Genomic DNA, 17,542 nt, shown 5'->3' with positions numbered 1-17,542 from the left:
CCTTTCTTAGCTGAAGGGACCAGGAAAGGTCTACCGAAGAAGGTATTATTCAGCTGAGCCTTGAAGGAAATCAGGTACTATTAAGAGATGAGGTGGGGAGGGAAGGCATTCCAGCCACAGGGGACAGCCAGTACAAAGAGGAAGAGGAAGAAAATGGAGTGTCCCATGTGAGGAGCTGTGAGTAGGCCTGCTGTTGGGGAGCCCCCTCCACCTGGAGCTTACCTGGCAGTGAGGTCAGCTGCTAGAGGGAGGGACAGGACTGTCCAGCTGGTAACTTCTTATTTTAATTACTAATTCTTGCTAATAAGGTGCTAAGCTCAGTCACGTCTACACTGCTGAAGCCTGTGAGAGCTGTCAACACCCCTCTATCTGGTGCTTTGAGGCTAAGTCTCATTGACCCGCCTTATTTTCAGCTCTTGTCACTGTTTGGCAAGTGTCTGACTGCTCTCATCTCTGTCCTTGTGTGAATGTAGACAGATCAACCTCTCCAAGACCGTCTCATCATCCATAAAATGGGAGTAATTATACTCTGCCTACCTCACAGGGCTAGTAAAACTCAAGACAGACTCAAGAAAATGCTTTGAAAACCGCCAAGTGTTGCACACATGTAAGGGATTATTAGCAGCCAAAGTATACGAGCTGTTTCCTCCCTTTCCTAACTCTAAACAGACACTATCTTCAAAGGGTCATCTTGTTTTTATTTGTTTTCCCAGATGACTGAAAAGGAACCAGTAAAGGTGGGATGTGTCCCTTAAGATCTGTCCAAGGATGCTTTATTCCATCAATCCTCAAAGCTCAGGGCCTAGGGGTTCCTCTCCAAATGTCTTTCCTTGTATGTATGTGCCCAATGACAGAATCTTGAATGGATGTTGGAGGCCATTTATTTAATCCATTTTGGAATAGGAGTCTCCTCTATGATATGCCCCAAAGTGGTCATCCCCAGAACTGACCTCAGCTGGATGATGGGAACTTTGGCCTGGGGCAGCACATTTTAGAGGCAAGCAACAAAATTTCACTGCCTTCCACAGTGTGCCTGGGTGGTGTACTTCCTTCCCTATGCCCCAGGTGAGATTTCTTCCCCCAGCCTTACCTACTCATGCTGGTGACCTTTCCAGCAATGGTCTTATGTTGTTCAGGGCTATATGCTCATAGGGGCTGGTATTCTGTGTTAGCTTCTGGGAATCCCCAAATGAATTTGTCTCAGAAACTTAATTCAAGGGCATGTTCTGTGTCTTGATCATCTCACATCTCTGAATGCTAGCTATTGCTCAGGTCAGCTAGCCTCTGACTAAAGAACTTCAGTGATGGGGGACTTACTATGTCCAAAAACCCTGCATCACTGAGGGCAGAAAGACCGTCACCACATGCCATGTAGTAGCTCTCCTGGCAGAGGCTGCCCTTACGTGCTGCTTCTGGTGATCTCTACATGCCTTGGATTTGCTTCATCTAATTTGTCATAATATAGATATCATAGACAGCTAAGTGATTTAAATAGTTAAAATAAATCAGAGGCAGTGGGGTTAGAGTGGATAGTGTACTGAGCTTGGACTGGGGAAGAACCAGCTTCAAACCTTGCCTCTAACATTTATGAACTGTATGACTGTGGGTAAGTCATTTAACCTTCCCGAGTCCCTCAGTCTACTCATCTGTAAAATGGGGACAATAATACCTCTAGTACCCATCTCACAGGGCAGCTTTGGACTCAAAAATATATATATATATCTAAAGTATTTAATAGAAATATAATAAATCTTATATAGTGTTAATTATGTATTAATATAATTTGTATATATGTATATATAATATATGTATATACATTAACATTGATTAATTATATAAATGTAATCTATAAAATATATAATATAAATTACAGCTATTATTATCTTTGTTGGGGTGCTGATTATATGGAACTGATGTAAGCTGAAGCTGAGAGAGGGAATAAAGAACTGAGGCTTTAACAACATGTCTAATTGAGAGCATAATTATAACTATTTTTATAGTTCTCGTTTCCATAATGCAGTAGTGCTGGACCCTGTGTTTTGGGGGAATCTCAAGATGCTTCATTGACAGCCAGTCACACAGTGATTCTGGGAGGCAGGCATGAGGGGAAGAAAGGGAGATCAGACTGAGGCCACACACACACACACACACACACACACAATATGTTTATATACATATATACGTACAGTGTGTATATATAATATATACATACAGTATGTGTATATATGCATGTGTGTGTATACACACTGTACGTATATATATATATGTATAAACATATTGTGTGTGTGTATGTGTGTGTGTGTGTGTGTGTGCGTGCCTAGGCTGGTCCTAACTCAGGCAAGTCACCTTGGTATTAGAATGAAATGAAATATTCCTAGGTCACTCACTACGAGGAAATTTAATTAGCTACAGCAGAGGAAGGATATTTAGAAAGGAAACTGTGAGTTGATGGAGCTAAGCAGAGCTGGCTCCCTTTGATGTCAGTGGCCCCAGCCTTCGTCTCCAGAGCCTATTGAGTCTGGACAATGGTGTTAGTGCCTTCTAAAGAAAAGCTATCCTAACTTACATGGTGGCAGGAGGTTAAGCTACGTCTCCCATCACACACTCCTACAATTAAATGAATAACGCGCTTTGACCCTTGAGATCACCAAAGCAGAGAGGTGGGACCCTTCTCAAACGCTTTGCCGCATATTCCTTATGCTGCCTGCTGCCATTTTGTGAGGCTTATTTTCCTTTCAAGGCTTCTCTTGATAACTTTATTTTAATTTTAAAACATTTGATTGAAATTTTTTGTTTCTATATCACCTTTTTTTCTCGATATATATGTCTCTTAAAATCACTTCAAACTGTTTTCCAGGACAAATTCACATCTTCACCAATAGGGTATGTGTGCCTATCTTTACCCAACTGCCTTTGTCTAGTGGCTCTAGTCAATGAGCCCTTTCTCAGACAATATTTTAAAATGTAAAAACCCCCAAACAAACCAAAACCACATATATAGTAACAAAGGAAACCAATTATGTTGAAATACAATTGTCAAAATATATTTTTAAAACCACAGTTGTCAGGTTAAGAACCTCCAGTCTAGATGAGCTTTGAAGTGTCTTCTGGCTCTCAGTCCATGGTCCCATGTTCAGTGGGAAGAACGCTGAACTGAGAGTCAGGAGAGCTGGGTTCGAGTTCTACTTCTTCTAATACCTTGCTACATTATGCCTTGCATGGGTTGGATGAAATAACCCAGTAGAATATAAACTCCTTGAGGGCAGAGATTGTGTCCTTGGAATACCACCTGACCCTGTTTTAGGCTCCAGACCTGTAATTTCTTTGGTGAAGGTTCCCACCTTCCTGAGGAAACTTATCCTATCAATGGAAATTGGCAACTATTTTGAAACTATTAGTCAGAAGGAATTTCTGGGGAGGTTAATTAGCTCACCCAGGGTTACACAGCCAGAATGATTTGGAGGTGTGACTGGGTCAGGGGTTTTCCTGACTCTGAGGTTGGCTCTCTGTTCCTTCTGCTATGCTGTGTCTGTCTGGTCCACAATTGGCAACAGATAAGTGCTTTTTGAAAGGCTCTCTAAGGCAGTGGGTTCTGAAAGTGAGGTCCATGGCCCAACCCCACAGGAAGGAAGGAAGGAAGGAAGGAAGGAAGGAAGGAAGGAAGGAAGGAAGAAAAAGAGAAAGAAAGGAGGGAGGGAAGGAGAGTGAGAGGGAGAGAGGGAGGAAGGAAGGAAAAGGAAGGAAGGAAAAGACAGAAGGGAGAAAAAGTGAGGGAGGGAGAAAGGAAGGAAATAAAGGAAAGAAGGGAAAAGGGAGGGAAATAAGCATTTATTAAGTGCCTACTAAATGGCAGACTGTATAAGTGCTTTATAAATCTGTCATTTTATCCTCACACCCACCCTGTGAGGCAGTTGTATGGGGAAATTTTTTTTTACGGATGGGGAAATGGAGGCAGGCAGAAGTTAAGTAACTTGCCTAGAATTACACAGTGAGTAAGTCTCTGAGGTTGGATTTGAACTCGGGGCTTTCTGACTCCAGACCTAGTGCTTCCTCTACTGTGCCACCCAGCATCCTCCATGGGAGTGTAATTAATCATCTAATCAGAGAATAGGAAGATTGGGTCACATTCTATTCTCCCCCAAACAGACAACTGTGTCTATGGAATCTTCTAATATCCCCTCATCTAAGATTCTATAAAGAAATATATATATATATATATGCATATATGTGTGTTTATATATACATATACTTACATAGAAAGAGATGGGGGAGGAAGAGAGAGAGAGAGAGATAGGGAGACAGAGAGAGGAGAGAGAGAGAAAGGGAGAGGGAGGAGAGAGAGGGGGAGAGAGGGAGAGAGAGAGAGGGAGAGAGGGAGGGAGAGATGGGGGGAGAAAGAGACAGAGAGAGGAGAGAGAGAGAAAAGGACAGAGAGAGGGGAGAGGGGGGGAGAGAGGGAGGGTAGAGAGAAGGAGAGAGAGAGAGAGAGAGAGAGAGAGAGAGAGAGAGAGAGAGAGAGGGAGGGGGAAGGAGAGAGAGAGAGAGAGAGGAAGAGAGAGAGAGAGAGAGAGAGAGAGAGAGAGAGAAATGTGCCAGCCATAAAGGCAATTATAATCTAATCACTATGTAGTCAGCTATGAGATGCCATTGGAAAAACTCCCTCCTCACTGAACCCCACCCCCGAGTCTTCTAGGTCACCCGGAGACTACAACAAACACCCCTCAGAGGGCAGGCTCTGTCTCTAGTGGTTGCTGAATAACTACTCTCTCCCTTTCATTTTGGGTGCTAAAGAAGGAATGGAAAAATGAGGAGGCGTGGATGGGTTGTGATATTCCATCCAGCTTTCTCCAACAAGCCCACCCCTCTTCTAAACTGTCAAGGGGACCACCATCCAGGCTCACCACCTCAGCTCCATTTTCGAAGTCTCACTCTTCCTCCCTAGAAAACCCTCCCCGAACTATTTTTAATCAGTTGTCAAATCTTGTCATTTCTACCTCTACAACCCCTCTCAATGTGTGCCCTTCTAATTGTTAGTATAATAGCACATGTAGGTAGCTTACAAATAAGCAAATACACACGTTAGAGGTTCTTGCTCTTAGCTTTTTTTTCTTTAATTCATGGGGTGCACGATCAAAAAAGTTTTAAAGAAACCAATGTTCTGAGATACTTTTTAGTTCAAAAAATCTATGGTTTCAGGGGAAGAAATCACATCGTTTGCCTTGACCTGAACTCTCTTAGGTGAGAACTGATTTCATAGGATCATAAGCTGAATTGGAAGGAATGCTAGAGGTCATAAAATCCAACCCCCTTATATTACAGAAGAAGAATCCAACATTCGGAGAAAGTACCTGCCTTGCCCAAGGCCACAAAGTTAACAGGGGAAAGCTTTTATGATGGTCCTTTCAAACCAAAGTGTTATTGATTGTGGATTCCTTGAAAAGGACTTTACTTACCATTCAGCTGTGAGTCTTGGGTGCTCTCCTTGTGGAATGATGCCACATAAACTTCTTTCTCTCTGCTATTCCCCCTACATCTTCTTCCTCCCTGGAAAGCTAATTAAAGCAGTAAGACTACCTTTAAGCAGAAGCTGGCTTAGTGAGCTCTTCATGAAAGATTTTGAGACTCAGAAGGTTCAGCTACATTTAGGGGAAGGCATCTGAACACGTCTGTGTTTTATTCAACTGCCTTTCCTTCTCAGAGTTCATCCCATGAAGAAAATTCTTGTTTTTGTAAACACATGTGTAATTTTCAAATGTTCTCTGCGTTTTCTCCCCTTAGGCCGTTGATTTCCTCACTGTAAAATGTGATGTAAATAATAACTCATATTTATATAGCATTTTAAGGTTTACAAGGTACTTTACAAAAGTTTCTCACTTGATACTCGCAATGAGCCTGGGAAGTAAGTGCTGTTATTATCAAATCCATTTTACAGATGAAGAAACAGAGATTCAAAGGTAAGTGATTTGCTCAGGATTTCACAGCTCTTGTGTGAGGCAGAATTTGAAATCAGTCCTTCTTGAATCCTAAATACAGCCCTGTATCCACCACACTACCTGGTTTCCCCTAGATTAAATAATATTTTATAAAAACCACTAAAAATGACTTTATGTAATTATGGCGGCTTGATGAAAATACCACAGAAAATGCCATTTGCTGGAGCAGCCCATGGTCTAAGCCCAGGGATTATGGGGTGATGGGAAGAGCTGGCTTAAGCTGTGTTCTTCGGTGAAGTTATTTATTTGAGGCTAGAACAGGAAAGATGGGAACTCTTAGACTGAACCCTGCCCCCCAACACACCCGTGCCTTGCCTGGCTGCAGCACAGCACCCCCTGGAGGGCACGGGGACTAATTTCCACTAAAAAAAAATTAGCTTCATTTTTCCATCCTGACAGCAGTTTTGGAAAGTCAATAAGCATCTCCACACGCAGGAAAAACCCATCACTGAGAGCCACACGTTGGTTTGATTTATTCTTTGGGTCCTTAATGCAGCGTGACTTTCAAAAAATGCTCTCAGACAAACTCCCTGGATGGTTTTCTTCTTTAATTCTCTCCCTAGGTAGTTGGGACTCTGTGCCCAGCCCCATCTGTCTCTGGCCCCAGAGTGGGTTCCTGGCCCCAGGCTGGCCATCTCAGGGAGGGGAGATGCCCTGAATTTCTCAGTGACAGGAGGAAGAGAAACAGTTTGATAAGGAGCAGTCCAGCCTGTCTTCCTCCTGCTAGTAAAGCCCTTTGGAAAATGAAGGAATGAACCATTAAACTCCCTCCTTTTGCCATCTCTCAGAAATTACAGCCAACAGCTAAAAAATAAAAAATAAAAACTATTTTAGCAAAAGATTGGAAAGACAAGTGAAATAATTTTGGCCTCCTTGCCTCTATTTTCTTGCCTTTCAGCACTGAGTATTTTCTCTCTCGACTCACCACTGAGAACTACCGAAAAGCCTAGAAACTGGTGTCAGTGAATGCCATGCTTTGGCTTGAGATTGTCACCAGTCTGAACCCTGTTCCTCTCTTGGGAACCTAGGATTCTGTAACAGGGGCCCCCCACAAGAAGAGTGTTGTGATCAGAGGTCAAATTGAAGGCATCTCCGATGTGCATTATCAAGGAGAAAAGATTTGAGGAACTCCCTTGAAATTCTAATAGTAGCCAGAATTGTAATGGCACCCTCCCTCTGGCAGTAACCTTGTCACTGATGGATTTAGTCCCATAAACATAAGCCTCTGGTCCCATATGATGAGTCCTGTATGTCTCCATCTGCTGCTGCTTATAGTTTATTGAGCAAAGAGAGGGATTTGCCTTTGGCTAACCAATGGTGACATTGGACATGTAGCTTTGTCTCATGAAATTAGAGGCATCAGGATGTGGTAGAAAGAGCTCCTGGATCTGGAGTCAGAGTGGTACACTGCTATAGCACACATACTTTGGCTCATTCTTCCTGAACGAGGTGGGCTACATCAGACCCCTTGGGGTTATTGGACAACTAGGTGGTACAGTGGATAATGTTGGAGTTAGGAAGACCCGAATTTAAATCCAGCCTTAGATACTTACTAGCAGTGTGGCCCTCGTCAAGTCACTTAATGTCTGCCTGCCTCAGTTTCCTCATCTGTACAAGGGGGATAACAATAGCACCTACCTCCCAGGTTTGCTGTACGTGTCAAATAAGATAGCATAAGTACAGTGCTTTGCAAAACTTAAAATGCTAGGTAAATACTAGTTATTGTTATTGTTGTAATTATTATTGTTGTTGTAATCAATATTATTCTAGGTGGTGCTTCTTAAAATTTAAATTTAAATTTAAAAAATTGGCAACAACAAAAGATTTCTGAATTGAAACAACCAAAAATTAACTAAAAAAATCAAACACATGAGGATAGGGAATAGGAGGTGTTTCTGGCACTGCTTGCCCATGTACCATCATGTGACTTCCCTGACCCCTTGGTTCTAGTCTGAGGTCATGTATAATGCCAGCAAAAGCTGCCAAAATGAATGAGGGTAGTCAGTGGAAAACTTTTAAGAAACTGTGTTCTAGAGGGCAGATAGGTGGCGCAGTGAATAGAGCACTGGCCCTGAAGTCAGGAGGACCTGAATTCAAATCTGACCTCAGACACTTAACACTTACTAGCCATGTGACCTTGGGCAAGTCACTTAACCCCAATTGCCCTCCAAAACAAAAAGGCAAAAAAAAAAGAAACTGTGTTCTAGGGCACCCCAGGGAGTTTTGAGTGTCTCTTCTCTGTTGTCCATAGTATCTTCATGTAGGGAGATGGCATTAGAGGCACTGCCCATGGGCAGAAATAACATGGGCTTTGGAGTCAGAGGATCTGGGTTCAAATTCAACCTCTGTTATTTATTATCTTTGTGAACTTGGCAGGTCATTTATTTTCTTTGGGCCTCAGTCTCCTCCTCTGTAAAATGAGGAAGGTGGATCAGATGACCTCTAAGATTCCCTTTTGGCTCCCAAATCTATGATTTCCATTTGAAATCGGATTCTGCTAATAGATCTGTACAATCTTGGGAAAATCTCTTCATTTCTCTGGCTTCAATTTTTCCCATTTTTTTGAGAAGGGAAGGTAGGGCAATTGGGGTTAAGTGACTTGTCCAAGGTCACACAGCTAGTTTTGTGTGTGTGTGTGTGTGTGTGTGTGTGTGTGTGTGTGTGTGTGTGTGTGTGTGTGTAAAGTGTCTGAGGTCGGATTTGAACTCAGGTCCTCCTGACTCCAGGGCCAGTGCTCCATTCACTGAGTCACCTAGCCACCCCTATTTTTCCCATTTTTAAAATGAGGAGATTGGACTAGATGCTCATAAGGTCCTTTCCAGTTCTAATAGCTATTATCCTATAAATGCTTATGTCCAGGTTAAAGTATTCTTGTATGGGGAGGTGAATAAGTGACAGAATTGGGCGCCCCTTGTGACTTTTCAATGTTCGGTTCTCTATCAAGCTAACCAAAGTAACTTTTCTGAACAGAGCTGTAACTAGGGTGGGGTGATGATGGCTTTGTCCCACCTTGCTGAAATTTGTAGGGTGACAATGGGGGAGCCATCTCTATTCATCCTGATCTATATGTTGCCATGGGGCCCAGATGTTTCCAGAGGAGAAAGTGAGGCTGGTGATTTTGCACAGGCCTCTCTCACTTAAATCCAATTCACCTGCAAGTCATGGCATCACCCTCCTGATGTCATGATCCTCTTAGAGAATGAAAGACAAACAACCATAGCACTTGTACTCCTTCAGAAAGCAGAAGCACCTGAGCTTAGCCCTTAGTTTATACTTAAGGTAGGAAGCTGCCAGGTGATTCTCACCTTTCCCTCCACATGAGATCCTCCCTGCTCCCATACCAACTACTCCCTGTGCCAGCTGTAGCTTCTCCAGCAATGACCTTCTAGGACTTCAGGATCTTTGCCTGTGGAAAGTATTCTTCTGGCATCTGAAGGGACCTTTTGTTCTGAAGTCCTGGTTCACTTCTCAGGATTTCTCTCTTTCTTCCCAATGGATTTTTCTTAAAATATTATTTGAAGGCACCTTTAGCACTTTTTTTTACCCAAGAAGAGTTTCTTGGTATTTGCTGTGGGGGCCAGAACTGCTACTTATGGATATGCTATTTATTAATAGGCAATGATTAGAGAGACACTGGAAAGACTGCCACTGAAACCACTGCCACCACCACCACCACACCTGCTGTTTAAACTTTATAATTTATGATTAATTTGTTTGTTTTTCTGAGTATTTTCCAATCTTCAAACCCCCTATTAAGCTACAGTGGAAGGGGTAATATTTTAAATAGCTATACTTAAGGAAGCTTCTAGGATTCTAGGTAGCAAGATGAAGTCCATCCGGGTAAATGAATGAATGAATGAAACACCACTTAATCATGACTTAAACACTTTACTGGGTGCTGGTTCTACAAGTACAAAAGTGAGACAGTCTTTAGTCTCAAGGAACTTATGCTCTAATAAGGGAGGACAATGCTTACATAGGGGAGTGGCAACTAGGAAAGGGAGTTTTGATTGAAGGAATTATAGGGATGTCCAGTGGAGCCATAGGGAAAATGGTTTTCCTCCCTTTCTCCAAGCAAGGTTGATTTCATTATTCTTCCTCGAGCAACAGGTAGAAGGATTGGGATGTAGGAGAGTGGGAATGCTTGTGGCAGCCAGCAGAAGCCGAGATATCTGAGATGGATGGCAAGGGTGTTTAAATGCTGGAGGAGGGTTCCTGGGAGAAGTCAGGGGTACCCTAAAGGAGGAAAGGGGTGTTGAGGAGAGCATGGAAGGAGTCCCGATAGAAATTTCCTCTATTTCACAAGTTTGTCTTGGACTAAACCTGTGGCAAAAGGCCATAATCACCCATTCTCTGAATCCTGGAACTGAGTACTGGGTCTGGGGAGCTCTAGCTTAAGAGGCATCCATATCAAATCTGGTTGTTTTTTTTTAAATGATGTCCTCCCTTATAAATCAGAGAATAAGTGGAAAATAGACACCTCTTCCTAGAGTCTGAGTAACCAGGAACAACTCATCTTTATAAAAAGAATGCTGAAATGGATACGGTTAAGCATTTCGTTGGTGGATTTTGGCCGGTCATACTAAAAGTACTCTAATACGTTAATGTGTTTAGGGTAAGGTATGCCAGACATTTATCGAATGCTGGAGTAAGCTACAATATGGGGGAAGACAGGGGGAGTTGCCTGGTATGCGATTTCATTAGGAAATGTGTTGGCCTATGCCCAACTTTCAGGTCATCTTTTCCCTCATAGTTCAAGGTAGGGGCAGAGGCATGGCTTTTGAAAATGTGCAGGGAGTGTGTCTCCCTCCCTCTCCACAGTCCCATTCCCTTACACACACACACACACACACACACACACACACACACACACACAACTAATCTACCCTTCTGGAGAGCTCAAGCAAAGGGAATTGGAATGTGTTCAACTGGGGTTTAACAAGCTGGATTTATCTCATCTTCTTTGTGTTGGAAAAATGTATGCAAAGTAAAATAAACACTTGTCTAAATCCTTTCCAGAGCTGGGAGGGCTTGCCTGAGTTCTCTGCTGGGTGGTGTGATTTGCTGAAGGATTCTGTTAAGCAGTCTGGTGACTGAGTGGACAGATTACTCTTCAGAGCCAAGGATTTGAGAGGCAGGGTGGGACATCAGAACTGATGCTGGATTGGGAGTCAGAGGATGAGAATTTGAACCCTTGCCCAGTCACTTGAGATGTCACTTTGGGCAAATAGGTCATCTCCACCCTGCTTGGCCTCAGTTTCCAGAAAATATAGCTCTTTTTCTGGGGTTCTATGCCTCCTCCTCTGTTAAATGAAGAAGCTGGACTATATACCTTCAAAAGTTTCTTCCAGCTCTAAACCTATGATCTTATGATCCCTCAAAAGTTTTTTTTTTATTTTATTTATCTTTTGTTTTCATATCACTTTTTTTTCTTATCCCATGCCTTTTCCACACAGGAGCACTATCACTTATAAAAATGAATAAAATGGGGTGGGGGGAGGAAAGGCAGCGTAGCAAAACTAACAAACACCCCATAGTATCCCTCCTCTGCCAAGAAGGGAGAAAAGTATGTTTTCCCATTTCTCAGGACAGTCTTGGTATGACTCCCATTTTCAGAAAGAATATTTGTCAATAAATATGGAATAAATATGTACTCCAGAGACATCCTGACAAAGGTGTGAAGAATCCTAGATGTGGAATTCTGAGATCTAGTGCTTAAAGCTGACCTGTTCTGAAGTGTGTGACTGTGGATCAGTCCTTTTACTTTTCTGAGACTTGGGCTCCTCATCTGTGAAATAGGAATAATTATATTTGCATTTGGGTATATTTAGGAGTGGGAGAAAGCACCTTATCAGCCTTAAAGTGCCATGGCAAGAATGGTATTTTTATTATTTTCTGGGATCACCAGATTTTGGAAAGACTCTTTTTTTCTGAAAAGAGAGTCTTGGATAGATGAACTCATTCAATTCAACTTAAACATTTATTAAGCACCTACTGTGTGTCAGGTTCTGTGATAGACATTGGGGGATAAAATATGGAATGAGTAAAAATATATGTAACAGGAGGCAGCCAGGTAGCACAGTGAGTAAGAGCACCAGCTCCAGTGTCAGGATGACCTGGGGATAGAATCCGGGATCAGATACTTAGCACCACACCCAGAAATAACTGGCTGTGTAACCTTGAGCAAGTTACTTAACCCCGATTGCTTAAAAAAAAAAAAAATATATATATATATATATATGTAACAGGTTATAAATATATAACAAGTAACCAAGTAAAGTCATTTGGGGGGTCTTTGGGGTAGCACTATCATCTGGGGAAACCAGGAAAGGTCTCTTGGAAGGGGATAAGCATTTAGATAGGTCCTACTATGTGCTAGCCACTGGGCTGAGTTTTACAAATGCTATCTCATTTGATCCTCATAACCCCTAGAAAGTACATACTGTTATCTCTATTTCATAGTTGAGGAAACTGAAGAAAACAGAGGTTAAGTGACTTGCATTTATATTGGGAGCCCATATAATTGCTCTGTCATTCAAAGTCTTTCATAACCTAACCTTGCCTCCCCACCTTTCCAATCTTCATACCCTTATCCCCCACCTCTTAGATCCAGTGACATTGGCCTCTTGGCTGTTCCATAAACAAGACACTCTATCTCTTGGCTCTGGCCATTTTCTTTCTGTCCCCCATGCCTAGAACGATTTCCCTCCTCTGCTTGAGCTGCTGAACTCCCCTGCTTTCTAAATCCCAATTTAAATCCCACTTCCTTCGAAGTCTTCCTCAGCCCATCTTAATCCCAATCCCTTGTCTTGCCACTAGACTGGAGAAGAGCCTTTGTATAGCTCTGTTTTAGTTATATCCAATTCATCTGCAAGTCACCTGACATCACCTTTGTGAAGTCACTGTTCCCCTTCCAGAACTAAGGAAGAACAATCCCTCTGTTAAATATTTCCTATTTGTCTGTATTTTACTTCATACAGTTTGTCTGCCTGTTGTTCCCCCCCCCCCCATTAGCTTGTGTATGCTTTGAGGGCAGAGATTATCTTTTGCCTTTTTTTTTCTATCTCTGGTACTTAGCACAGAGCTTGGCATATAGTAGGTTCTTAATACATGTTTGTTGATTGATTAAGAAGGAGGTAGCACTTGGAAAGGAGTTTTGAAAGGCGCTAGGGTTGTCCCAAAGGGTGTAAGATATTGGGAGAAGAAGGATTTTGATGCCTCGAGGAGGGTAGATTTGTCAAAGGGGAAGGAGTGCCAGGGTGGCCTTTGTAACTGGAAGGTCTAAGCTAGCTGATGCTACCTCCCAAGGTTTAACATTCATCCTTGGTCCGATCAAGTGGCTTTTCCAGCCTAAGCTCCTCAGTATCTCTCCCTGGCAGGTGACTCAGTCTAAATGATGTGAAGTTTGATAAGGAAACCGATCTGGGTTTTGTCCATTCCAGGCATTCTCCTGGAGAAGTTTTAAATGTCTCCAATTTTGCCCGGGTGCCATCATAGCATTTCAAGCTCGAGGAATCTCGTAGATGATGCTAGCCCAATCCCCACATTTTCCAGATGAAGAAATTGAGGATCAGAGAAAATGAAAGACAGTCCATGTAACATAACTGGTATTGGATCAACCAATGCATTCCTTTAGTTCAGGCTTTTTCTGGCTCTTCTCATTAACCCATCTAAACCATCAGTGCAAAGTGCTGTCTATGCAACATTACACATAATAATAAATGGACTCCATCAATAGAATTTCTAAAAAAAAAACCACAGCTAACATTTATATCTTGTTCTAAGGTCTTCAAAGTGCTTTTACGTATGACATCTTGTTTCAATAAAATACCAATCTTACTGTATTGAATGCAGGGAAGAAACTCTTCTAAAGACAGTTTTCTCTGGATGCCTTTAATTAAAACATTACATTTTCTCAGTTGCCTAAGATAAAGGAACTTCTATCCTCATTCACACAACTGTAGATCTAGAGCTAACAATAGCTAAGCATTTACGTAGTACTTTGGAAAGATACAGGGCAGCTAGGTCACTGGACAGATCACTGGCCCTGGAAGCAGGGTAAAGCAAATCTGACCTTAGGCACTTCCTAGCTGTATGACCTGGGGCAAGTCACTTAACTCTGTTTGCCTCAATTTACTCATCTGTAAAATGAGCTGGAGAAGGAAATGGCAAACCACTCTAGTGTCTTTGGCCAAAAACATAGCTGAAATGAATGAATAACAAAATTACAAAGATTATCTCATTTGATACTCATAACAACCCTGGAAGGTGGGTAGTCTTGTTTACCTCTAGCTTTCAGATGAGCAAACAAAAGCAAAGAGGTTGAGACTTGCCTACGGTCTCACAACTAATAAGGGTCTGGAGGCAAGATTCAAACTTCAGTTGTCTTAAACTCCAAGTGTGGTACTCTATCCACTGTTCTGAGAAATTGCCTTTGGAGCTGGATTGTTAATTTAGAGCTTAGAGGTCAAATACACCAATTAATTTATATCATAGCTGAGGAAACTGAGGTTTTGTCCAAGGACATAGAGATAGTAAATATCTGAGTCAGAATTTTAATTTCAAGCTCAGAGAGCTTCCCACAGCATCACAATGTTTTGGATACTGTGCTTCCTTGCAATTTACATTATGAGTCACGGTCACTGACAAAAATCCTCTTTGCAAATTTATTTAAAGAAATTCAAAGGGAAAGGGAAGGAAATAAGTGTCTACTCAGTGCCAGGCACTGTTCTAAGTCCTTTTAAAATAAATATTGGCTCCTCACAACAACCTTGGGAAGGAGGCTTTATTAGCATCTCCAAAGTTGAGGAAACTGAGGCAAACAACAGTTAAATGACAAGGTTACACACCTCTTAAGTTTCTGAGGTTGAATTTGAACTCAGGGTTTCCTCCATCTGCTACGTCACCAGTTGTCTTTGACAAATCATTGTAAATTGAATCTCAGAGATGCCAAGAGAATACAAAATATGTTTTATACACACAGTTTGAAGTAGTCCAACTTAATTCCAGATTGCATGCAATTTTTTTATTTTACATCTGTGAAATCAAAACCAGACGCGTTGCTTTATTAAAGTGCAATGCCTAATGCTAATTTTTTTTCCCATGGCTAATGTAATAGGTCTAAAATTTTGGACTTCTCTGAATATATTTATTTTGGAGGACCCCAAATCACATGAATCTTCCTGTCCTCTTCCCTACCCCCTTTGTTGTTTTATCCGTCCTTATTGATAATTTCTGGCAGTTTTTCCTCTTAAATGTCTTTTGTCTTTTCAACAAGGCTGCTAGAAAAGGGAGGGTTGAGATTTTGGTTGGCCGCTTGCTAGAATTTGTTAAGGGATTCAGCACCTCATTTCCCTTTGGGTCCCGAGATCAGCCCTAGAGGCTCTGGAGTGGACCAGGCAGGACTGTCTTTCTAAAAGTCATCATTTATCTGTTCACTGGGGAATCCATCAATCTTTTTTTTTTTGCTTTTTTTTAAGGTGGGGAAGGGTAGGGCAATTGCAGTTAAGTGACTTGTCCAAGGTCACATGACTAGTAAGTGTTAAATGTCTGAGGCCAGATTTGAACTCAGGTCCTCCTGACTCCAGGGCCGGTGCTCTATTCACTGTGCCACCTAGCTGCCTCCAAGAATCCATCAATCTTTAATCACCTCAGTTACCCTGTTTTGCAAATTACAATCCTGCTATATTTATGTGATGCCCTCCTCCTGCTCCCTTCCCTGTTTTGGAGGAGATATTTTACTATGTAAAGGAATAGAAGGGAGTGAACTCCCCTCTTACATACGGTCATTGACTTCCTAGAGTGGTAGCTTTATAATCTAGTGAACAGACTTGGAATCAGGAAGACCTGAGTTCAAACCCCCCTTCTTCAGAGTCATTGGAAACTTGTAGCTAATAGGATTATATGGAAAAGGGAAGGAAACTCAAATCTCTGTGGTCCCTACTGTGTGCCAGGCACTGTGCTAAGCTCCTTGCAAATATTATCCCATTGGATCCTCACAAGAGGCTCTCCAGTTCTTTTCACTGGCTGTACCCAAAGCTCTTGCCTCCTCATTTCGATCCCCTGTCTTCCTTCAACAGCAATCCTGTGAGGGGGTTATCTTATTTATTATTTTTAATTGTTATTTTATTAATTATTTTATTATTCTCATTTTACAGTCCTTAAGTATAATCTTCCCTTGTCGTTGCTATTCAGTCAGACACCATTTGGGTTTTTGTTGTTAATGGTTTTTTTGTTTTTGCAAAGATATTGGAGCAATTTACCATTTCCTTCTCCATTTACAGATAAGGAAACTGAGGCAAACAGAGTTTAAGTGACTTGCCCAAGGTCACACAGCTAAGTGCCTGAGGCTGGATTTGAACTCAGGAAGATGAGCCTTCCTAATTCCAAACCTGGCTCTCTACCCATTGTACCACCTAGCTGCCCAAGTGTGTTGTTAGATTCATAGAATGAATCTCAAAGACCATCTGGTCCACCCTCTTCATTTTACACACGAAGAGGTTGAGGATCAATCACTTTGCTGAGGTCAGTGGGAGCATAAGGACTGGAATTTACTGAGGCCATCACTCCTCACTACACCAGGCTGGGTGAGCCACTCTGACATAGGCACTGGGTTGGAGTAGCCATTCTTAGGCTCCCCATTTAGTTTTATTCTCCCCTAAATCTGGGGGAAGGGAGGGGGAAGAGACATGATTATAAACAGTTTCAGATCCAATCGCCACATCAGACACGTGCTGGAAGAGAATGAGAACCAGGATTCACGTGGAAGGGATCCCACAGGCACGCCTGCCTCTGGATGCCAGTGTTGGCCTGCTCTTTAGAAGAAGAGCTTCTGCTGCTTTATTGCCATAATAATCACTTTGGGGGGTATAGCTGGCATGTTCCAAAGGTCCATAAAATCAGGCAATGCATGTTGATTGCATTTTCTGAGCTGCTCCCTCCTGCACTGGCCTTGATGTTCTTCACAGAGGGCACTCCATCTCCTGGCTCCAAGCCTTCTTGCCGGTTGTCCCCAAAGCTCTTCCCTTCTCATTCCCTCTCCTGGATCCCTTCAAGACTCATTTCAAAGCCTACCTTCTGTAGGAGGCTGCTCCCTGTCCCCCTCCATCCTACTGCCCTCCCTGTGAGTTTTCTTCCAATTTGCCTTGTGCACATCGTATATATATATATAGTTCACTCTTGTCTCCCCCATTAGAAAGTAAGCTCTTTGAGGGAAATGACTATTTTTGCTTTGCTTTGTATACCTGGTACATGGCACACAGTAAGTGCTTAATAAATGCTTGCTAACTTGTTGGATGTTTGGCTGAATTTCTTCCCTTGTGGTTGCTAGGTCATTTTTCAGTCATGTCTGACTCTTTGTGACCACATTTTTTTTTTGCAAAGATATTGGAGTGGTTTGCCATTTTCTTGTCCAACTCATTTTACAGATGAAGAAACTGAACAAACAGGGTTAAGTGACTTGCCCAGGGTCACACAGCTAGGAAGTGTCTGAGGTCAAATTTGAAGTCAGGAAGATGTCTTCCTGACTCCACACCTAGAAATCTATCTAT

At 42.2% G+C, this 17,542-nt stretch overlaps 1 protein-coding gene, 1 long non-coding RNA gene and 1 pseudogene across 3 annotated transcripts in view; 1 reads left to right on the top strand and 2 right to left on the bottom strand.

Moving 5' to 3' along the window:
• LOC138159328 (superkiller complex protein 8 pseudogene) overlaps nucleotides 1-463 on the bottom strand; it is a 3,500-nt pseudogene extending 3,037 nt beyond the window's left edge.
• LOC138159330 (uncharacterized) overlaps nucleotides 1-7,904 on the bottom strand; it is a 53,604-nt gene extending 45,700 nt beyond the window's left edge. Inside the window, exon 1 of the long non-coding RNA XR_011167867.1 lies at nucleotides 5,454-7,904. This is a non-coding gene — a long non-coding RNA (uncharacterized lncRNA). The remainder of the gene's footprint in view (nucleotides 1-5,453) is intronic.
• The window catches only part of ZNF469 (zinc finger protein 469), a 745,539-nt gene that overhangs the window by 132,852 nt on the left and 595,145 nt on the right, over nucleotides 1-17,542 (top strand). The gene's annotated exons all lie outside the window — the stretch shown is intronic.

Source organism: Petaurus breviceps, unplaced genomic scaffold, assembly GCF_028583685.1.
Source record: "Petaurus breviceps papuanus isolate PSGF00001 unplaced genomic scaffold, PetGlider_PUasm1.0 176, whole genome shotgun sequence".
Taxonomy (NCBI): domain Eukaryota; kingdom Metazoa; phylum Chordata; class Mammalia; order Diprotodontia; family Petauridae; genus Petaurus; species Petaurus breviceps.
Note: the sequence above shows the minus strand (reverse complement) of the source record. Positions and strands in the feature narration are given on the sequence as shown.